Source organism: Triturus cristatus, chromosome 2_2 (genome assembly GCF_964204655.1).
Source record: "Triturus cristatus chromosome 2_2, aTriCri1.1, whole genome shotgun sequence".
NCBI classification, from domain to species: domain Eukaryota; kingdom Metazoa; phylum Chordata; class Amphibia; order Caudata; family Salamandridae; genus Triturus; species Triturus cristatus.
Window position 1 is genome coordinate 332,182,022 of NC_140582.1, and position 24,449 is coordinate 332,206,470.

Consider the following 24,449-nt stretch of genomic DNA (forward strand, 5'->3'; position numbering starts at 1 on the left):
CTGTGATTTTCTACCAGGGTAATCATCTGCATACTGTCTCTAACGTAATACGGGGTAGATGGAACAAACTCCTTGATAAAGTAGTCAACATAGAGACCCAATGGCTCTAGAATAGACCCGCAGCCTGAAACGATGGGCCGTCCAGGGGGGTTGGAACTATCCTTATGGATCTTTGGCAAAGTGTAGATGACTGGTATGCGTGGGGCCTTGGTATTCAGAAAATCATATTCATGTTTAGATAAAAAACCTTGTTCCAGACCTGATTGGGTTGTCTGTTGAATCATCTGTTTTAGCTCATTAGTAGGGTTCGTTGGAAGTTTGGAATAGTGATCAGTATTAGCTAGCTGCCTCAATATTTCGTTTTTATAGGTGGTAGTGTCTTGTAATACTATGCCCCCACCTTTATCTGCGGGTTTGATAACCACTAAGGCGTTGGACTTGAGAGTTTGAAGTGCTGTTTTCTCTTCCAGTGCAATGTTGTACGGAATAAACTGGTGTTCTGTCGCTAGTTGGGAGAGGTCTTTAAGTACCAATTTTTCAAAGCAGGAAACCTCAGATGGAACCATGCTGGCTGACGGGGAGAAAGTGGATGGGGGTCTCAATGGGGTGTTGGATGTTTTCGGTGGAAGAGGATTAAACAGAAAAAAACTCTGTAGTCTGATCTTACGGAAAAATCTAAGCATTTCGGTTTGCAGGTCCAAAAAGTTAGTCCTAGTCGTGGGTACAAAGGAAAGACCCTTGCTAAGGATGGATAATTCAGATTCATTCAGTTGGAAATTTGTGAGGTTGAATATTGGCAACGAAAGGTTTGTTTGTGTCTGGTTGGTAGAGTCACTGTTGTGTACCTCTGGAGAACAGTCTACCAACGGTAATAGTTGCGTCGGGTTTGGCGTTCTCCTGGAGGGTTTTGCCAATGGGCACGTTTCAACCCTCCTCTTCTCGGGGGTTCGTTTGGGCCTCGACCTAAAAAAGAGGGTGTCGATGGATTTGGGTTGTTAGGTGCTCTATTTGTACTACTCGTACCTTCGCCGGGATCCGAATTGTCGGATGACTCAACTGAGGTATCAGAAAAACCGACTAGGGTGTTACCTCTGTTAAATCTGCCCCAAGGACGGTTGTAACGTTGGTTGTTGTAGGATCAATTAGTATAGAAGTCCTTGTTAAGGTAAGGGTAAGTGCGTTCAGTAGAATAGGATTTAATATCTTTTTTCACTTTGGTGGATTTTTTATTTTGTTCTATTCTAAAGAATTCATCCACTGTTTTTTGGATTTGTTCTAGCAATTTTTTACTATCCGCTATAGTGTCGCTAGTGGTTAGTTGTTGTTCAATTTCAGTTATCTCTTCCAGAGTTTTATTAAGTTCCTCTGTCGCTATATCTATACCAAGGACTAACCAATGTCTCGAGCAGGTAGTACTGATGTAACTGAAATTATTGATATATTTCGGGATATCTGTAAAAATACCTGGTACGTTTCTGACTTGGAGGCCGGTGGGAATAATATTAGCTTTCAGGTATTCCGTAAGCATCCGTATCATCAATTGTAACCTAACAGACTTTTTCTTAGTTTTTTCTAGTTGTTCAGATAAGGTGGAACTGATTTCTTGGGGAGCATTGGTGGAGTCAACAAAGAGGGAAGGACCTTCCAGGATTTTCTTAATATATTCGTCCGTGTAGAGAGGTGCGTGATCTGACATGACAGGAAAGCGGTGAGGAGAGGGGAGAGTCTGGATATGGTAGTCAAAGGGAAAGGAAAGTGACCCACTTTCAAGAGAAAAAGGTGGGGATAAGAGCGTGAGCCCTTGCAATCCAGCGATTGCGCTTATTTAGTAACAAGGGGACAAGGGCACCCAAAGCAATTGGTCAGGGACCTTGGGAAGTTACGTATTATAAGAGACAGTGGTCCCTGAAAGCAAAGAAGTATAACAAGCAATGATCAATATAGCCACAATAGGTACTATATTATAGCCTATGTCCAGCCGGACAAGGCAGCTTTAATAAGCAAAATGTTTTTCAATGATCAAACAAGATGTAAGCAAAGCATTGGTGGGACACAAGCCTGTATCCTATGGCTTACATATCAAGAGGACATGAATTTTAGAAAAAACACACAGGCAATTGAAGCGATGTTTCTATGACAAGAATAGCAGGTAGTGAAACATCCTAGTCACCTTCACGACATTTTATACACATAAGTAGTCATAGTGTAAGGTGAACAACATAGTCGACGACGTTTCGATCCTTACTGGGGGGGTGTTAGAATCATCATCAGGACTGATTAGTATAATTGCCTATAAAAATGCCTGAATATACAACAATTAACACAAAAACCAACGTGGTACAATAAAGAGGGAAAAAAATGGAGGGAAAGAAATTGGAAAAAACATAATAATTAAGTTTAAATAAAGTTACAACATAACATAAGACAGTTTGTGTCAGAACACGAGCTAATCATGATCAGAATGACTTAGTGAACTATCAGACACGGATCGAAGGGGAAAGAATATATAGTGGAACATGCTCCGTGGCAGGCCGTGTAAATGATGGAAGGTCGTGGTTGCCGCGAGTATTAAGGAATCTCGACTGTGGAGAAGTGCGTGGTCGTTATCATGCTAAAACTGAGGGCGTGTCTGAGATTAAGAACTGTGGATGTCGCAGGTGAGAAGGGCGAGTTAACTACAACGGAAACTATGTCAGGTGAGCTAGGCGTGATAGGCGGGGAACAATTTACCTCATGCTGTCCTTAAATACAGCAAGGATGATGTGTCAGCTTAGTTGAGAGAACTAAGCGACTATTAGAACACGGAATCGGTCTGTAATAAAAATAAAAAATATGAAGGTCATAAACAGGCTCGAGGAGTGGAGCGGAAGTGCAGTGCATGAAGCGGAAAAGCGGCTTACCTAGGTCCGCGATGGTAATACTTAACACGGTAGTGAAAAATCTGTCGATAAAATAAGGCAAATTACTGGACGTAATCACATCGTAAAAAGGGGGGTGGGGAGCCGCCGGTTGGAAACAAAAGACATACCACGATGTGAAGATGTAGTCACGTTCCGGGGGAATCGGCAAGGCAACGTCTCGGTCAATGCCGGAAGAGTTGTGGTGGAAGAGTGCTTGCGCCGGTTTGATGTGATCGTGGCTAGATCAGGTGATCAGTCACATGTTCTATTAGTTGCTAATAGTAACGCAGTGCTCGCGAGTGATGTAAAACAAGGCGGATTTAGGGCGCCATATTGGGTGAGTGAAAGACGGCGCGTGGTGAGAATAAAAACAAGGGTAGAAGGGCAGAGAATGACATTTGAAGAGCTGATACATGGATGTATAAGCTATTACATTTATAAAACATGGAGAGCACAATTTGAATGGGAACAAAAAAATAAATTAATGTTTCTTAAAGTCTGGTGGTAGTTTTGTGGTGGATGTATCATAGGTTGTGGACAGTTCCAATTGCACAATCATAGTAAGGAGGTCCAATCCTCTAAGCGGTTCAATTCACAGTGGATTGAACCGCTTAGAGGATTGGACCTCCTTACTATGATTGTGCAATTGGAACTGTCCACAACCTATGATACATCCACCACAAAACTACCACCAGACTTTAAGAAACATTAATTAATTTTTTTGTTCCCATTCAAATTGTGCTCTCCATGTTTTATAAATGTAATAGCTTATACATCCATGTATCAGCTCTTCAAATGTCATTCTCTGCCCTTCTACCCTTGTTTTTATTCTCACCACGCGCCGTCTTTCACTCACCCAATATGGCGCCCTAAATCCGCCTTGTTTTACATCACTCGCGAGCACTGCGTTACTATTAGCAACTAATAGAACATGTGACTGATCACCTGATCTAGCCACGATCACATCAAACCGGCGCAAGCACTCTTCCACCACAACTCTTCCGGCATTGACCGAGACGTTGCCTTGCCGATTCCCCCGGAACGTGACTACATCTTCACATCGTGGTATGTCTTTTGTTTCCAACCGGCGGCTCCCCACCCCCCTTTTTACGATGTGATTACGTCCAGTAATTTGCCTTATTTTATCGACAGATTTTTCACTACCGTGTTAAGTATTACCATCGCGGACCTAGGTAAGCCGCTTTTCCGCTTCATGCACTGCACTTCCGCTCCACTCCTCGAGCCTGTTTATGACCTTCATATTTTTTATTTTTTATTTTTATTACAGACCGATTCCGTGTTCTAATAGTCGCTTAGTTTTCTCAACTAAGCTGACACATCATCCTTGCTGTATTTAAGGACAGCATGAGGTAAATCGTTCCCCGCCTATCACGCCTAGCTCACCTGACATAGTTTCCATTGTAGTTAACTCGCCCTTCTCACCTGCGACATCCACAGTTCTTAATCTCAGACACGCCCTCAGTTTTAGCATGATAACGACCACGCACTTCTCCACAGTCGAGATTCCTTAATACTCGCGGCAACCACGACCTTCCATCATTTACACGGCCTGCCACGGAGCATGTTCCACTATATATTCTTTCCCCTTCGATCCGTGTCTGATAGTTCACTAAGTCATTCTGATCATGATTAGCTCGTGTTCTGACACAAACTGTCTTATGTTATGTTGTAACTTTATTTAAACTTAATTATTATGTTTTTTCCAATTTCTTTCCCTCCATTTTTTTCCCTCTTTATTGTACCACGTTGGTTTTTGTGTTAATTGTTGTATATTCAGGCATTTTTATAGGCAATTATACTAATCAGTCCTGATGATGATCCTAACACCCCCCCAGTAAGGATCGAAACGTCGTCGACTATGTTGTTCACCTTACACTATGACTACTTATGTGTATAAAATGTCGTGAAGGTGACTAGGATGTTTCACTACCTGCTATTCTTGTCATAGAAACATCGCTTCAATTGCCTGTGTGTTTTTTCTAAAATTCATGTCCTCTTGATATGTAAGCCATAGGATACAGGCTTGTGTCCCACCAATGCTTTGCTTACATCTTGTTTGATCATTGAAAAACATTTTGCTTATTAAAGCTGCCTTGTCCGGCTGGACATAGGCTATAATATAGTACCTATTGTGGCTATATTGATCATTGCTTGTTATACTTCTTTGCTTTCAGGGACCACTGTCTCTTATAATACGTAACTTCCCAAGGTCCCTGACCAATTGCTTTGGGTGCCCTTGTCCCCTTGTTACTAAATAAGCGCAATCGCTGGATTGCAAGGGCTCACGCTCTTATCCCCACCTTTTTCTCTTGAAAGTGGGTCACTTTCCTTTCCCTTTGACTACCATATCCAGACTCTCCCCTCTCCTCACCGCTTTCCTGTCATGTCAGACCACGCACCTCTCTACACGGACGAATATATTAAGAAAATCCTGGAAGGTCCTTCCCTCTTTGTTGACTCCACCAATGCTCCCCAAGAAATCAGTTCCACCTTATCTGAACAACTAGAAAAAACTAAGAAAAAGTCTGTTAGGTTACAATTGATGATACGGATGCTTACGGAATACCTGAAAGCTAATATTATTCCCACCGGCCTCCAAGTCAGAAACGTACCAGGTATTTTTACAGATATCCCGAAATATATCAATAATTTCAGTTACATCAGTACTACCTGCTCGAGACATTGGTTAGTCCTTGGTATAGATATAGCGACAGAGGAACTTAATAAAACTCTGGAAGAGATAACTGAAATTGAACAACAACTAACCACTAGCGACACTATAGCGGATAGTAAAAAATTGCTAGAACAAATCCAAAAAACAGTGGATGAGTTCTTTAGAATAGAACAAAATAAAAAATCCACCAAAGTGAAAAAAGATATTAAATCCTATTCTACTGAACGCACTTACCCTTACCTTAACAAGGACTTCTATACTAATAGATCCTACAACAACCAACGTTACAACTGTCCTTGGGGCAGATTTAACAGAGGTAACACCCTAGTCGGTTTTTCTGATACCTCAGTTGAGTCATCCGACAATTCGGATCCCGGCGAAGGTACGAGTAGTACAAATAGAGCACCTAACAACCCAAATCCATCGACACCCTCTTTTTTAGGTCGAGGCCCAAACGAACCCCCGAGAAGAGGAGGGTTGAAACGTGCCCATTGGCAAAACCCTCCAGGAGAACGCCAAACCCGACGCAACTATTACCGTTGGTAGACTGTTCTCCAGAGGTACACAACAGTGACTCTACCAACCAGACACAAACAAACCTTTCGTTGCCAATATTCAACCTCACAAATTTCCAACTGAATGAATCTGAATTATCCATCCTTAGCAAGGGTCTTTCCTTTGTACCCACGACTAGGACTAACTTTTTGGACCTGCAAACCGAAATGCTTAGATTTTTCCGTAAGATCAGACTACAGAGTTTTTTTCTGTTTAATCCTCTTCCACCGAAAACATCCAACACCCCATTGAGACCCCCATCCACTTTCTCCCAGTCAGCCAGCATGGTTCCATCTGTGGTTTCCTGCTTTGAAAAATTGGTACTTAAAGACCTCTCCCAACTAGCGACAGAACACCAGTTCATTCCGTACAACATTGCACTGGAAGAGAAAACAGCACTTCAAACTCTCAAGTCCAACGCCTTAGTGGTTATCAAACCCGCAGATAAAGGTGGGGGCATAGTATTACAAGACACTACCACCTATAAAAACGAAATATTGAGGCAGCTAGCTAATACTGATCACTATTCCAAACTTCCAACGAACCCTACTAATGAGCTAAAACAGATGATTCAACAGACAACCCAATCAGGTCTGGAACAAGGTTTTTCATCTAAACATGAATATGATTTTCTGAATACCAAGGCCCCACGCATACCAGTCATCTACACTTTGCCAAAGATCCATAAGGATAGTTCCAACCCCCCTGGACGGCCCATCGTTTCAGGCTGCGGGTCTATTCTAGATCCATTGGGTCTCTATGTTGACTACTTTATCAAGGAGTTTGTTCCATCTACCCCGTATTACGTTAGAGACAGTATGCAGATGATTACCCTGGTAGAAAATCACAGGTTCAACCCCTCCATCGATACACTCTGCACGTTAGATGTTGAGTCTCTTTACACAAACATTCCGCAACGAGATGCATTACTCATCATTGAGACTACTTTAGACACCCGCATTAGGCCACATGCTGTACCCACTATCTTCATCTTACAACTCCTCGAGATCTGTCTGACTAGAAACTTTTTTCTATTTGATGGTCATTATTACCAACAAACCAAGGGAACATCCATGGGAGCAGTTTTCGCACCGAATCTGGCTATCCTTTATATGAATGCCCTTGAGGTGAATTACATATTGGCCCAACAGAACCCCTTCCAATCTGCAATAACACTATGGAAACGTTATATTGACGACATTTTTTTCATTTGGCATGATACCCAAACCATGCTTATCAACTTCCTCCACTGGCTTAACAATAATTGTGGTGGTCTCAAGTTCACACTCACATACAACAAAACATCCATACCATTCCTTGATCTAAACATAATACATGATGATGGACACCTGATCACCAGCCTCTTCAGGAAAGCCACCGAGCGCAACACTCTCCTAAAATACAGTAGCAGCCACCCAAGGGCCCTTAAAGACTCTCTTCCCTACTCACAATACTTACGCATCAGACGCAACTGTACCCTAAAGGAGGATTATTTTAGGGAAGCCAAAACACTCAGCGACAAACTAACATCAAGAGGTTACCCCAAAAAACTAATTCGCAGTGCCCTGAAAAGAGCATGGTACTGTCCCAGGGATGCTCTCTTGGAACCCAAAACCAAGAGAAGTGAGAACCGCCTAGTGTGTGTCACCACATTTTCTCCATCTTCCAATAAAGTACGTAAAAGTATTCTTAAACACTGGAATGTGTTAAATGCTGGAATACTAAATCTTGAAAGACCTCTCTTTGCCTTCAAAAGAAACAAAAATATCAAAGACCATCTGATAAGAGCGGCACTCCCTGAGACCAGAAACACTGGCACGCTCCTCGAGCATTGGTCTTTACCCGCAGTTACTGGGCACAACAAGTGTGGCAATTGCTCTGTATGTGTATTCACCACTGACTGTAAAGAGTTTGTGTTTGGCAGCATACGTAAACCCCATAATCATTTCAGTAATTGTAACACCAGCAATGTCATTTATGCAATTCTGTGCCCCTGTGACATGATTTATATAGGACAAACGACACAGAAAATCCGGATCAGAATCTGCCAACACAGAAGCAGACTGAGGTGTAAAACACCAAACGCACCGCTGGTGGAACATTTCGAATCAGCTGGCCATACTGAGGATGACATTCATTGGGCAGTCGTCACTGTTGTCAAAATCCCTCCAAGAGGTGCAGACATTTCACAGCTTTTGAATAAGGAAGAATTAAAATGGATTTTGAAAACGGGAAGCATTCACAGTGGATTGAACCGCTTAGAGGATTGGACCTCCTTACTATGATTGTGCAATTGGAACTGTCCACAACCTATGATACATCCACCACAAAACTACCACCAGACTTTAAGAAACATTAATTTATTTTTTTGTTCCCATTCAAATTGTGCTCTCCATGTTTTATAAATGTAATAGCTTATACATCCATGTATCAGCTCTTCAAATGTCATTCTCTGCCCTTCTACCCTTGTTTTTATTCTCACCACGCGCCGTCTTTCACTCACCAAATATGGCGCCCTAAATCCGCCTTGTTTTACATCACTCGCGAGCACTGCGTTACTATTAGCAACTAATAGAACATGTGACTGATCACCTGATCTAGCCACGATCACATCAAACCGGCGCAAGCACTCTTCCACCACAACTCTTCCGGCATTGACCGAGACGTTGCCTTGCCGATTCCCCCGGAACGTGACTACATCTTCACATCGTGGTATGTCTTTTGTTTCCAACCGGCGGCTCCCCACCCCCCTTTTTACGATGTGATTACGTCCAGTAATTTGCCTTATTTTATCGACAGATTTTTCACTACCGTGTTAAGTATTACCATCGCGGACCTAGGTAAGCCGCTTTTCCGCTTCATGCACTGCACTTCCGCTCCACTCCTCGAGCCTGTTTATGACCTTCATATTTTTTATTTTTTATTTTTATTACAGACCGATTCCGTGTTCTAATAGTCGCTTAGTTCTCTCAACTAAGCTGACACATCATCCTTGCTGTATTTAAGGACAGCATGAGGTAAATTGTTCCCCGCCTATCACGCCTAGCTCACCTGACATAGTTTCCGTTGTAGTTAACTCGCCCTTCTCACCTGCGACATCCACAGTTCTTAATCTCAGACACGCCCTCAGTTTTAGCATGATAACGACCACGCACTTCTCCACAGTCGAGATTCCTTAATACTCGCGGCAACCACGACCTTCCATAATTTACACGGCCTGCCACGGAGCATGTTCCACTATATATTCTTTCCCCTTCGATCCGTGTCTGATAGTTCACTAAGTCATTCTGATCATGATTAGCTCGTGTTCTGACACAAACTGTCTTATGTTATGTTGTAACTTTATTTAAACTTAATTATTATGTTTTTTCCAATTTCTTTCCCTCCATTTTTTTCCCTCTTTATTGTACCACGTTGGTTTTTGTGTTAATTGTTGTATATTCAGGCATTTTTATAGGCAATTATACTAATCAGTCCTGATGATGATCCTAACACCCCCCCAGTAAGGATCGAAACGTCGTCGACTATGTTGTTCACCTTACACTATGACTACTTATGTGTATAAAATGTCGTGAAGGTGACTAGGATGTTTCACTACCTGCTATTCTTGTCATAGAAACATCGCTTCAATTGCCGGTGTGTTTTTTCTAAAATTCATGTCCTCTTGATATGTAAGCCATAGGATACAGGCTTGTGTCCCACCAATGCTTTGCTTACATCTTGTTTGATCATTGAAAAACATTTTGCTTATTAAAGCTGCCTTGTCCGGCTGGACATAGGCTATAATATAGTACCTATTGTGGCTATATTGATCATTGCTTGTTATACTTCTTTGCTTTCAGGGACCACTGTCTCTTATAATACGTAACTTCCCAAGGTCCCTGACCAATTGCTTTGGGTGCCCTTGTCCCCTTGTTACTTGGGTAACATGGGAGACTTAAGTACAACACATTGCCATAATCTAGGTAGGGAAGAATGGCTAACCACACAGGTTTCGCAGTAGTCAACCAGCAGAAGAGGGATTATTTTGCGAAGCAGACAGAAAAATTTGATTGAACAGACAACTGATTTGGGCGGAGAAGGAAAAAGACTGGTCGACAATAAAGCCTAGGTTTTCACCCAACGAACAAGAACAGAAGGTGAGCTGAGCTCTTAGGTCACCAAAAAAACAACTAAATGGTGGTAGGGTCACAGATAATCAAGACCTCAGCTTTTTTTAAAGTTAAGTTTTAAAAAGTTTGCTTTCATCAAGAAGCAACCTTAGGCAGACAGTCCCAAAAGTTGTATTGAGCCATGCTGCTGTCATCAGAGTAGACAACAAGAAAAGTAATAAGACAGAATGAGAGGTTAAGGGTGTGATATAGATGTTAAAAGAATATTAAACTGAGAGAAGAGACTGGAGGATATAGCAGGAAACAGATTTTAAAGAAGAATGACAATTAACTTTTGAGCCAAGCAAAAGTGATGGCATGGATAACTATTTAAGATAGGCAGCTGAAAAATATAGGAATGGACATGGTACCAAAGGCTGCAGAGATCAATTAATTTCGGGGTGGCCATGATGTCGTGGTCCACAATCTACCTGAGTTCATCACACAAAGCCAACAAGGCATATAGGGGCCGAAATCATGATCCATCTGGGTCAAGAAAATATTTACTTTCAATACTTTAAGAGATCTCAGTGTCCAATTAAGGACCTTTTGCCTCCCCTCACTCCCCCTCCCCTCGTTCGGAACAACTTTAAATATTATTACACATTTTTTGCATGATACCAAATAATATTTCTTTAAAGGAGAAGAGCTTATTTCCAAAGAAAAGCAACTTTCTCAAAAGAGATTGCGACTTTAAAGATGACGGTTAGGGTAGGTAGAATTGGAAGTCCAAGTCAGAACATGGGAAATTTAGAATTTAAATGGAGAACTAGACTTCACAGGGGAAAAACGTGGAGAAAAGAGAAGGGTATCTGGAAACAGCAACGTTAAATGAGAGATAGGTCAGGGTAAAAGCTGTCTCCTAAGAAAGTATGCAGGCCAAGTTTAAGAGTTGCATAGATTACTCTTAATGGCCGGTTACTCACTGTCTTCCTTTTAGGGGCGTCTGACGATTGCCCATTTCCAGAAGAACTCCTTCCCTCTCAGCCTAACATTGTGGTGGACTAAAATGTGGCACATTTATGCTATGGAGTGCCTGACTGCACTAATTAATGATGAAATGTACAGGTTTGAAAGGATTTGGCTACCATTTAAACCTATGTCATAAGGGTCAGGACCGGCCAGCCCCAGCTGCCATCATACTATACGCCCTTCAGCTTGCTTGACTGGGAAGACTTTCAGCGTCAGACAAAGGGATCGACGAGCCTTTATGATTTGCGCTTAGTAATATGCATCTGGAATATGCTGCTTTGTCTGTTTGTGACCATTGTGCCTCAATCTTGAGCTGTTATAATATTCTGTATTTCTGATGGTGCACCAAACCGGTCACGCTTCAAAGCTGTAACTACCCTGGATTCCCCCACCAAAACTCAAAAATGTTAAGTGTTAAAAAAAAAAGAGTTGCATTGATTAGTCGATGTTTGAGGGGCTAAAGAAAAGATCCTTGGCAATTTTTTTTTTTAAAAACTCATATGTGCGGCGTTACTGGTACTGTAGGTAGTGGTAACACTGTGGGTGGATTGAGCAGCTGATATGTTCAGAAAACGCAGGAAGAAGAAATGTGGTCAAGGGCACGGCCCATCCAGTGGATGGAAAGAATGGCCAGTTGCTTAAGGCCCTTGGAGGTAATAATAGTTGAGCAGCAAGCCACACCTAGAGGGATGGGGCATTCAACCAAATATTGCAGTGACCATGAGTCATATAGTTGGCATCTTATGCTCCAGGGGGGCGCGTGGTAGTGATGGGATTGGCAGGAGGAAGAGTATAACAACCAGGCAACGGCAGCACCAACTAAATGCAGCGGAAACAAAGGCATATAAATTGAAGTGGCAACTGCGTCCGGGAATGTAGAAGTGTGTCAATATATTTCAGGGCTCCTACGGTGTCCTGAATGACAGAAAGAAATGAGGTTACAGTAGTTTGGGGGCAGATTTGCATGGGATGTTTCATTTCAGATTGTGAGTACTTCATTATATAAAACTTTTTTGCATTTCTTTTTCTTGCTTTTTTGTGTTTCTTTATTGCGGACACATTATGACGGTCTGGTACATACTGAAATGTAGCGAGTTAGTCTATGCTGGAGTGATTGTCCTCTCCGGTAACAGCAGTTATGATGCAACAAAATTAAATCCTCATCATAATCCAGTGGAGGAAAAAATGCTAGAGATCTTTTCAAATTTTTTTTTAGTAAAGATTGACTTTGTACACGTTCAGTTCACCCCCTGGCCACAAGCAACCTTTCCACAGCCTCCATCCCACCACGTCTAGACACTGGGGTCCAACCTGGCCAACCTTGTAATTATCATGAAAATATATAATCTATATTAGCTCCAGGTAATGCCCTGTCACTGTGTGTCCCATTTATCAGCAACCATCTTCTCTGCTACCACATGCTGCCACACGCAGCCCTGCTTGCTGCTTCTCTTTGAAATGCTCCATTTCTCAAAATTAAGAAATAAATACTTTTTTAACGCCCTTTGCTTCCTCAATTCAGGTTTGTAAATGCTGTGCTTGGGCCTATCCTCACGTTAGGTTTGTACTGCTGGAGTTAGAAAAGCACTGATTCCTGGGACAGCAAGCATGACTATCAAAGCACAGTAGTACAATGACCAGGAAAACTCAGCCAGACCAACCCTGATGACGAGCTGTATGAATCGCGGAGGAGGAACGCTAATTGGAATACTTGACACTGAATGTGGACTGCTGGTCAGCAATTAAGCACTGGCCTTTTATCCAAACTCAAGAGCCCGCCAGTCACTGGCTGGGACAATGGCACAGAAAGAAAGCACCAGTCTTGGAGGGCGCCTTTGTCCCGCTTCAAATGACTTGGCTGCCTTGGCACAAAATAAAACTTCCAAAGGTTTAATGCCTATGTTTTTGGTGGAGTCACGTTTAACACTGAACAACGAACCACAGCCCGAAACAAACTTTTGCTGCCATAGTTACCTACACAATGGTGCTGTTAATTAAATGCATCACGGACGTCAAAGAAATAAGTCTAACTTGAATCTATTCAAAACCTGAGCACAGTAGAATTCTTCAACTTATACGTTTTCTTTAAACACACTTCGAGGCCTGGCTTTTGGTGCATCTGAAAATGGCAAAAATAGCAGAGGAGCAGTATCCAGAATAAGAAAAGGCATACAATAAAGATTTGCCTCAAAGACGCGGGCAACACGTAGAACGGAATAGATTCCTAGTAGGGGAAAGTCATAAGTTACACACTGGGTGCATATGTCTTGGATTCAGAGTAGAGTGTGGCCAAACCTAGCTCTCTGGGGGTGCAGATTAGGCCGGGGAGTTCAATAGAGGGGTGAGTGAAAGGAAGGTTAGATTTGACTTCTAGGCAGGGTGGGTAGGAATGTTGGGTGGATACTGCAGAGTGAGCTTGGGAGTTCAATTCAAGGGGCATGTAATGCAGAGTGGTTTGAGGTGGAAAATTGCCGGAATGGATAAAACGAAGGTGGGATCTTAAAAACAAAACTAGAGCGGTTTCGGAGGACAACACGGTGGGGGCGTAAAACGCTGGTTGGATTGGCTGGGTTTGTGGGGGTGCACATTAAAGCAGGTAGTAGAATTGTGTTCACATATAAAATGTAGAAAAACTGAAATTATTAGCTAATTGAACAAATAAAAAAACTTACATCTGAAATGCAATATCGCATGAAAACTGCAAGTGAACAGATGGTCGGTGGTGCGACTCACAGACAGAAAATAGGCCCGGGCAACAGAATAAAAGTGTCCCCCATTAGTGAATTAGATACACAAAAAAATAGGTCCATGTTCACAAACAGGGGCAGTTTTGAGCTTGTAAAGACATGCAGTGTGTATTGCAAGGTATGGAAGAATGCACTGATTTGTGCTTGCTGCAGGCAATGTTTGTTTTAATATCAGGGAAATCAACAGTAGAAACAGGCCCGGCAGACCATAAAACAAACCTGCAGACAGCCAAAAAACAGCCCACACATCAGACCAGCCCAACAGGCACTGCCTAAATACCTTATAGGCCAGGGAAAGCAGGGAACAATTGGTTACATCTTGTGTCAAACAGACCTATTAAGAGCATTGTGCCCAACTTGGTGTTAGATTGAAAAGGACTATTAATACGGACACTACAGGACCAAAGTTCACAAGGAGATATGTTTAGAAAGGACAGAGATTCAGTGACAGTCACGTGTCATAAGTGCAGAACAATAAAGTGTGGAAAAAAGGAACCGCTGCCTTAAATTTGGGATAAGCACTTAAAGGAGCTCAGGCCACGTGAAAAGGCCTAATCCTGGTGTGCGTGGACAAGTGAGGGGGTAGTGCTTTTGTGTGGACAGAGTTACACTCTAGGCTGCTACCGCATCCTTGTGGTTCACCACAAAACGTCACTTGTGACATCGGCATAAGGATGCAATACGTCAGAGTGCTGTTTTCACATCTCTGCGCCTGGTGACATGTGCTGACCTTCATGCATGGTTGCTAAAGTGACTGTCTCTTTTTAGAACAATCATGGTCACAAAGCAGTAAAACAGAATGGAACGGAAGGAAGATGCAACGACTATGAGGAGAAAGTTCAGAGGGAGGCAGGAGTGAAGCAATAAAAAGTGCTAGCGAAACCTGAACAGGAACAAAGATTGTGTCCAGAGGTGAAGATGTTTATAACTGCATACAGCTCAGGTGTTGGGGGGCATGGGCCCAAAGCCAGATTACTGATATTTTGAAATTCGTAACTGTCGTGGTCATTTCTCTTCAGTCACTAATGCCACAGGAGGCAAGGAGACAATTGTTTGACTGCACGGTCAAGAAGCCACTGCTTGACCGGTAGTAGGCATTTTTTTTTTTACATCACAGGCTACCATGGACCTAGGGCCCCTATAGGGGTCTCTGACGCACGTACATTTGGTAAAGTGGGCAGGGAGCTGGGTACTGCCAAGGGATTTTGGTTGTACTGTGTAGGTATCACTAGGTCATCTGTGATTTCATCCATAAGTTATAAGAGGAGGCTACGGTTTGTGTTGTATGGTCAATGCCAGGCTCAATGGTGGGGGACGAGGCAAGAATAGAAGAAAGAGAGAAGCAGAGGAGATGAGGGGGGGGGGGAGTATGGGGATAACAAGGGTTGAGGGACACAAGAGCAGCAGTGGCCCGTGCAGGTAAGAGCTGTGGGGTGGTGGGGCAGGGGTGGGGGGGATTCGACAGACGGGCACGAGAGGAAATTAATTAAATAATTAATTCAGTGCCCGTGCAGGTAAGAGCTGTGGAGTGGTGGGGCCGGGTTGGGGGTGGGATTCGACAGACGGGCACGAGGGGAAATTAATTAAATTATTAATTTTCCCTCGTAATCGTCTGTCGAAATCCCTCCCCAACCGGCCCCACCACCCCACTGCTCTTACCTGCAAGGCCAGCTGCTGCACAAGAGTAGAGGAAGCTGAGAAGACCAGGGCGAAGGACGCAAGGGATTAACAAACACTGAGCAACCGGAAACCACAAGAACACCAAGGTCTGGGGACACTAGGAAAAACTGCCCACAAACCAGACAGAGCACATTTAACCAATCCACCACACATTATATAAAGTGATGTAAAAAGGAACTACACCCCCCTAAGGAGCTATGGTTTTACATATTAAGACGTAGGAGACCTTCATCCACTTCAAACCTAGTCCTTACAGTATATAAATCTACTCTCATGTGACACGTAACAGACAAATTCCACTCTATCATTCCTCATTAAACAACAAAAAACCATCCAGCATTCAGCCGCCTTATGTGCAAAGCCCCCCTCTGGCAGAGTCAGAAAAATTAATGGGGGTAAAATGGTCTGCCCCCCACCAGGAGGGGATGTTTCAAAATATAGAGATGGTATGGGATCTGTTACACACAGGTAGGGATCTAAAATTACATCCTGTCCCTAAACAAAATTAATTTATTAAAACAGGGACAGAGGTAAGGTTACAAGAAGAAACAGATGTGTCTAGGGAAAGGTTAGGTGTCTCTCACATCTACAAAACAAGCATTGGCATAGCCAATAGGTCTTGCCTTTAGGACCTTATATGTTGTTAGTTATGCTTTACATTATCGTGGGTGGAAGCTTTAACATATGTATTAGGCATATTATAGAAATGCATTGAGAAGTACTTATTTAAATAGTTTTTTTGTACAACTAAACTGCAGGGTACATATGAACAATACTAATAATAGGGTACCAAATTAAACTGGCAGAGAATTTATCAGAAGGATTGGGATGGTATAAACAATTGGCAACAGCAGCTGGTATAACATGGTTAAGAAGTAAGTTCTTTTGTATACATATATAAGAAATATTTGAATACATTCGTATATGAGCAGAATGTTTTTTCAAATTAAATTGCATACTAAAACATATTTCTTCACTAATAAAGCAAATTTATGCACTTTAAGCAACAACTAAACTCAAGTCTTGGTAACCCGCTCACATCAGGGTTATTTTTGGTTCCACCTCACAGGCTTAGATTCTTCACAAACCCAATTTATGTTCCCTTGAAGTCAGTGCGCGTTTTGTGTGTGTATATATAAGGGTCGCGGTGCCTGCCAAGGATTAAATACGGTAGAGTGTATTCAAAAAGTCGCAAAACGCATTTTGTTACCTTTTTGCACACTTTGCTGCAGAGCGAAAAGCTAACATTTGGTCTGTTTCTGCTACTGTTTAAATACCACCACAAACAACAACTTTTTAAAAGAAGCCTAGGTCAGAATTTTGGTCTTTTTTTAAGTCCACAAACAGGAAAAACGTGTACTGAAGAAAACTGTGTGCATGCAGCAGCCACAGGTACAAATAAAAGCAGGACTGACTCTGACTTTCATTCTTCCCACTGTTCAAAAAGCATTAGCGCATTACCATTACGTTAGGTAATAATAACAGCATGTAATGTTATAGTACAAAAAACTAACCACTTGTAAAAAGTGGTATGTAAATAGAACATTTTATTATTAAGAGTGATTCCCAAACAGAGGCTGCGGGCCAAGCCTCTGCTTGGCGCCAACTTTACCTTAGCATAGGCGTACACAAGAACACTTAGCAAAATTAATTTCATCCTGCACCTATAAATAAACCTCACTTGCAGAAAACAGGGTTCCATTCCAAACTATTGCAATAAAAGAACTATATAAAAAAAGAGCGATTTTCATGCGTATCCGGAGGATTGTTTATGCTCTCAACGTTGTACATTTAGCATGCCCTGAAAAGTGCACGCAGAAAGAAATGGAAAGAGAAAAACGTACAAACAAACAAACACAAATGAGCAACATAAATAGTTGTGTATACAAACAGAGAGAGCAAGACACGGACAGTGACAAGAGGGACAGGTATAAATAGATACGCAAGCATACAAAGGGATAGACAGAGATAAAGCAAAACAAGGGCAATGAGAAAGGCTATACAAATAACTGAACAGAGACAGTAAAAGATGGACATATACACAGAAACAAAGAAACAGAGGCTCGTTGCATTATCGACACGGGATTACCACTGTCTTTATAACGTAGCCAAAAAGACACTTGGGGGCACCTGCTGCGCAAGACAACAGTTCCATACACAAGGGTTCAATACTATATATAACAACGCGTTTAAACATATATACAAAAAAATTCACTGTCAGCAAATGCAGTGCAACATGTTTTAATGCAAGGATTTTTAAGCTCACGACAACATAATTTTAAGTCACTCGAAACAGAGTTCGTCAAAGTTCCCAAAAAATAACTTTACAGCTCTGTTACATATATTGTATGCCTCTGCTCTGTTAGCGGGAATAAATGGAAAAAAAAAATGTGAACGTGCGGTAGCGAAACTGAAAGACACTGCGCTAATTAAAAGCAGATGGCGCCCTGCGCGCCGCTGCTCGCTCCCACAAGGTGGATGCCGTGGGAGGAAACATTTGCTTAAAAAGGTGGGACATATACCCGCCTTTGGCCAATTGAGTGCTTTCTTTTTGGAAAGACGCACGCAAAGGCCAATTCAATTAATGCAAAAAAAAAAAAAAGCCACACGTACGAGTTTCAGAAAAGTCCTGAGTGATTCCAAGAGGTCATCTCCTAGAGTAGCGCATACATACTGTGCTAGGCTCGACCTAAAAATTAGGTCAACATGTTTCAGCCTACTAGCGCTCATACAGGTCAATGGCTTTCGTCAGGACAGTCAAATTGATTGGATCCCTGTTCTGTGCCAGTAGGGACACTTTCCCCTGCCCTGGGGTGTAACAGGTATATTCACTTGGTCTAAAGAAAGAAGTAGGGAACAGTAAAACATACACATATTCCCATTTATACTGTTCTCATTTTCAACATTACATACATTCTTGTAATGCTGTATGCCCGATTAATGAACTATTCATTCGAGGTAAAAAACTTCACCATTTGTGTGTGCGTGGCACAATATGCAGCGAAAGCACAAAAGAAAGAGATATACTTTAATTAATGAACACTGAGAAAATAATGACATTGTGTTTCCTAATTTAGAGGACATAACATATAAACCACAGTCAAATAGTCCATTTTAGAAGGGAGAACTCCAACGTAGAATCACCTTTTATAAAGGTTGTCAGAGAAGAACGTGTTATTCATGGTGCTTAAGCCTATACATTTCAAAAGGTCCAGTTACTTGAAATGTTAACCAGGGCATGCTTCTTATTGTTGTTACAACCAGTGCAAAATGCTAAAAAATAAAAACGTCCTACTATCTCTAAAGGTACTCAGGCCTATGCTCACACTATCTATTAAACTTGCAAACAAATGTTGTGTTGTCGATCTCATTCAAACAATAATGTAGGAAAATTATTAGTCGTTCTTGTACCTTATTATGTTAGTGGCAGGACCCAATAGGTTGCGGGGGGAGGGGCGGACAGGCTATTTCTTTTGTGCATAGAAAAGCAATCTCTTTTTTAAGATCAAGAGTTGTGGATAAGTAAAACGGGGGTGGAGAACACAGTTGTGTAACCGCTTAAGGTGGGAATGCGTAGTGCAATGCAATACTGCAGTGATTTGTATGACTTATTTTTAGTGCAGAATCTTCGTACGGGTTTGGACCTTTCCATCCTGAATATTAACAGGCGGGAGAGCAGTTGCTCTTTGTATCGTATCATGTGGGGAGAGTAAGTTCCACAGATGTTGATTGCGTGTGCGGCACTACCAATGGACACTAAAGACAGACTCCAGAATGAGTCAAGGTGGTTTCTACCTTTCTGTTGATTATACATAGCGGTTTTCTATTTAATTAAAATTATTTCTTAACATGTCTCGCTCAAATTCTGATTTTAATTTCAATTTCTCTAATCACAAAAAAGGAGATTTTCAAAGATGTAGAGCTGAGGACGTAAAAACATATCAAAAGTGTGAGTAAATGTGGTTACCAAGTAAATATGAGCATGTGAAGGAGCCTGCAAATAAGCAGTGGGTCTAAATCCAACAAATATCAATTTAAAGGCTTTTCTCCCACTGTTCTAGTGTCTGTCACTAACAATGGACACTAAAGACAGACTCCTGAGTGAGTAAAGGGGGGGTTCTACCTTTCTACTGATGATACCCAGCGGTATTCTATTTAATTAACAATATTTCTTAACGTGTCTTGCAAGTTTTCTTATTTTAATTACAGTTTCACTGATTACAAAGAAACAAGATTTTCAAAAATGTAGAGTTGAGGATGTAAAAACCTATATAAAAGTGGGAGTGAATGTGGTTACCAAGTAATTATGAGCGTGTGAAGGAGCCTGCACTTAAGCAGTGGGTTTAAATTCTACAAGTGTAAATTTAGAGGCTTTTCTCCGGCCATTAATCTAAGGACGTATAATGTTGTTACTTTGTCATTATGCTATTAAGGGTTTTAGACAGACTGCGGATAATATTCCCTTGGTTTAAATTTAAGTCCAGTCTGTCTAGATAAAATGGCTTTTATTCTTCAGCCAAATGTGTCCTTTAGTCTCAGTCTATGCTTGTGTTGTAGTTCTAAATTATGAAATATGTAAGATGACGCCTAGTTCTCTCTGTTAAAGAAAGAACTCAAGCTGTAGTCCTTTTATCATAATGCCAATAGGGACTAAAGGTGGGTCGAGAAAACAAACTATTCTCATAATTTTTTAATCTCTATCTCGGTGGTGAGTGATGAGGCTTCTACTCTCATGCTATACACTATTTTTGGAGGGCATATAATACATCCATCTGTTAAGATAGATGGGTATACGATATCTCCATTTAGTCTGGGGACATATCCCATCCCTTTGTCGTGGTATATAGACTTTATCAAATGACTTGTGTCCATAGAATATTCACATTGAGTCCATTCTGGAATGTACTCATACGGTAAATCCACAGTTGTTCCTTCTGTAACAGGTTTCTTTTTTCATTAGTATCAATATGGTCCAGAGTTTCGAGTCCCACACATTTTACATCATTAGAACAATGTTGAGTCGTGAGAAAATGGTTACTCATCTTTGTTATTGATTTTCCACATCTGATATTACTCCTATGCTCGCAAATGCGATTTTTCACCTTTCTGCATACCATGCCGATGTAATGTAATTTACAAGGGCACGTTAATATATATACATAACATGGGAGCAGTTGCAATTTGTGTGTTTCCTTAGAGTCTACTTTGAGGTCTAGTTTTATATCAATTATTTTTATGGCAGTAGTCAAATGGCAGACTGAACATAACCCACAGGGGAAAGTGACCCAAAACTTGGGGGAATGCCCCATGCGGTTGTGAAAGGTAGAAACCACCTTGACTCATCGGGAGTATATCTTTAGTGCCAATTGCTAGTGACGCACACGCGATCAAGGATCAACACACTGCACGATAAAATAGCAACCTCTCTCCCGCCCGTTAATATTCAGGACGGGAGGGACTGAACGTGTACGGAGAATCTGGACTTCAAGTAAGTCATACAAATCACCACGGTATTGCATTGCACTACGCGTTCCCGCCTTGAGCTGTTACATGAGTGTGTTCTCTCCCCCCAAGTTTTACTTACAACTCTGGATCCTATTTCCAAGAAGTACAGCCTGTCCGCCTCCCCGTCCCGCAACCTGTGGGGTCCTGCTGCTAAAATAAAAAGGTACAAGAACGCCTAATACCATTACTACATTCTTGTTTATATGAAATCGACAATACAACATCTGTTTGCAAGTTTAATTGAAAGTGTGAGCATAGATCTGTGCACCTTTAGAGATAGTAGGGAATTTTCCTTTTTAGGCATTTCACACTGGTAGTAACAACAACAGCATGCCCTGGATAATATTCCAAGTAACTGGGTCTTTTGAAATGTATAAGCTTAAGCACCATGTATAACACGTGCTTCTTTGACAACCTTTAGAAAAGGTGATTCTACGTCCTAGTTCTCCATTTAAAAATTAACTATTTTACTGTTTTTATATTCTCTGTCCTTTAAATTAGGAAAAACACAATGTCATTATTTTCTCCGTGTTCATAAAGTAAAGTATAACTCTTTCTATTGTGCTTTCACTGCATATGGTGCCATGCTCACACAAATGGTGATGTTTTTTACGCCAAATAAAAAGATGATGCTATCGGTTGCTAGTACGCCAGTGGGGATAACATGCCGCTGACTGAAAGTAGCTGATGTGGCTCCCAAAGTGTTTTAATAATTTATTAAGGAGACGCTTTTGTGTGATACTGCGTTGCTGGCCTCCTTTTGATATTTGACACAACAATGAATGAGTCATTATGTAATGTAACTGATGAGCACTTTAAGCACTCCAATACAATCGGCTGGTGTTAGCACTATGGCAAGAGAGATGATGGAACGAGGGCACCAATACCATTGTATCGTGCAAAAAAAAAAGCAGAAACGACGACGGAGGTAGTGAGGGCACAGGTAAAGCAGGAGGGGCTGGGGAGATGGGCAAACAAGGATAGGAAACAAATCCTTAACGAAAGCAAGATCAGCGACAAAAAATAATGTGTCATTGTGTAATGTAACTGGTGAGCACTTGAAGTGCCCCAATACCATCGGCTTCTGTTCGCACTATGGCAAAACGGACGACAGAGCGAGTGCTCCAACACCATGGGATCGTGCAAAAAGAAAATAAACAAGTGCTGTTCGTGTTTTTACAACTTTTTGAGAAATGCATTAGTTTATGTACAACCACATGCATTTTAGTGGTATTTGTGTAGGTGTACAAGGGAGACAGCCTGAAAATACAAGAACTTCGATTGAGTGCTTGAAGACAAAGAAAACAATAATTTGCAATGCCATCGGTCTCAGCTTTGGGACCTTATATGTATGTAGCTATGCAACACATTTGCCGGGGTGCTGAAATATATACTATTCTTTAACATGGAGGGAAAATAAGCACCAAACTGCGTGACACGCCAGGTATGGGAACACATGGAGAGAAATATTGCCTTTAAGCAGGCAAGAAGGATGTGCACAGCCTCAGGCGGTAGCGAAGGAACCAGGGGTAAGAGAAGGCCAAGGGAGGATGTTTGTATACGGCATGTGCTTGTATCTCCTGTGAACTGGCGGTGCATTGACTGTGTATACAGGGTTCGTCAGTGTACAGCAGAATTCTGTACCTCTGTGTACAGGGGGAGGTTCTGAGTGCACACGCTCCGAGAGTCCATATCTATGTGCACTGTAAGAGCCGCTATGTACAAGTTTGATTTGAGTACCTCTTTGCACAGTGAGTGAATGCACCCAGTATGTGCCTGCATTTATTTCTATGTACACCAAGGGTCTGTGTTGCGTGTGTGCCCGTGGCTCTTATTTCTGTGCCTATGTCTGCATGCAGTGAGTGACTGCATCTTAAAGTACAGTGAATGTCTGTGTATTTTTGGGGAACAACCTGCACCTCCGTGTACAGTGAACAGGGCTTGTACCTCTCGGTTCATGTGTGTCCTCTTCGTCGTGTAAAATGATCGCTTTGTAAAGCTCACCTCTACTTACATTTTGTCGAGTACCTCGAACGATTGTGTACATATGTGGCACTCCCCCTGTGTACCATGAGCGCCCTGCACCTCTGAGAAATGGAATGGCTGGCACCTCCATGTAGGGGTGAGCATTGAGGGCGATGTGAATCAGTGTCAGTAAGTGTCAGTCAGTCATTGTCAGTCAGTCAGTGTCAGTCATTGTCTGTCAGTCATTGTCTGTCAGTCAGTCATTGTCTGTCAGTCAGTCAGTCAGTCAGTCAGTCAGTCATTGTCAGGCAGTCAGTGTCAGTCAGTCAGTGTCAGTCAGTCAGTCAGTGTCAGTCAGTGTCAGTCAGGCAGTCAGTGTCAGTCAGTCAGTTTCAGGCAGGCAGTCAGTCAGTCAGGCAGGCTCAGTCAGTGTCAGTCAGTCAGTGTCAGTCAGTGTCAGTCAGTCAGTCAGTCAGTGTCAATCAGTTGTGTCAGTCAGTCAGTCAGTGTCAGTCAGTCAGTTTCAGTCAGTCAGTCAGTCAGTGTCAGTCTGTTTCAGTCAGTTTCAGTCAGTCAGTGTCAGTCAGTCAGTGTCAGTCAGTCAGTTTCAGTCAGTCAGTCAGTCAGTGTCAGTCTGTTTCAGTCAGTTTCAGTCAGTCAGTGTCAGTCAGTCAGTGTCAGTCAGTCAGTCAGTCAGTGTCAGTCAGTCAGTCAGTGTCAATCAGTTGTGTCAGTCAGTTAGTCAGTCAGTGTTAGTCAGTCAGTACCAGTCTGTGTCAGTGTCAGTCAGTCTGTGTCAGTCAGTCAGTATCAGTTAGTCAATGAGTGTCAGTCAGTGTCAGTCACTTTCAGTCAGTGTCAGTCAGTGTCAGTCAGTCAGTCAGTGTCAGTCAGTGCTGACGGAGCGTTAATGACTTGTCCAGCTGAAGGCGTCCCTCCCTCCCCCTCCCACAGACACACTGGCTGGTCTGTGATGGATGTCCACCCCCAGCTGAGGCAACTTCCGACCCCCACCGCCTCCATGGGGGGAGGGGGGAATACCATTCATGAATGCGGGAGAGGAGGGCAGCAGGCCAGCCCCGGGTCAGCTCGGCTGCCTTCCACTCCTCCACACTAACAGAGGTGCCCCCACACACCCCACCTCAGGGTCTGCCTCATTGAGATCCTGTGTGCTCCAGAGGGTGGGGGGAGACTCCCGGGAAGAGACGAGGACACGGCAGGGTGGGGCGGGGGCCTGCAGGGACTGCATCCCAAATAAACTTAGGAAAGGGCACCGACG

The 24,449-nt window shown here is 42.3% G+C and overlaps 1 protein-coding gene across 3 annotated transcripts in view; it reads right to left on the reverse strand.

Moving 5' to 3' along the window:
* Positions 1-24,449, reverse strand: part of GSTCD (glutathione S-transferase C-terminal domain containing) — an 841,775-nt gene that overhangs the window by 42,961 nt on the left and 774,365 nt on the right. The gene's annotated exons all lie outside the window — the stretch shown is intronic.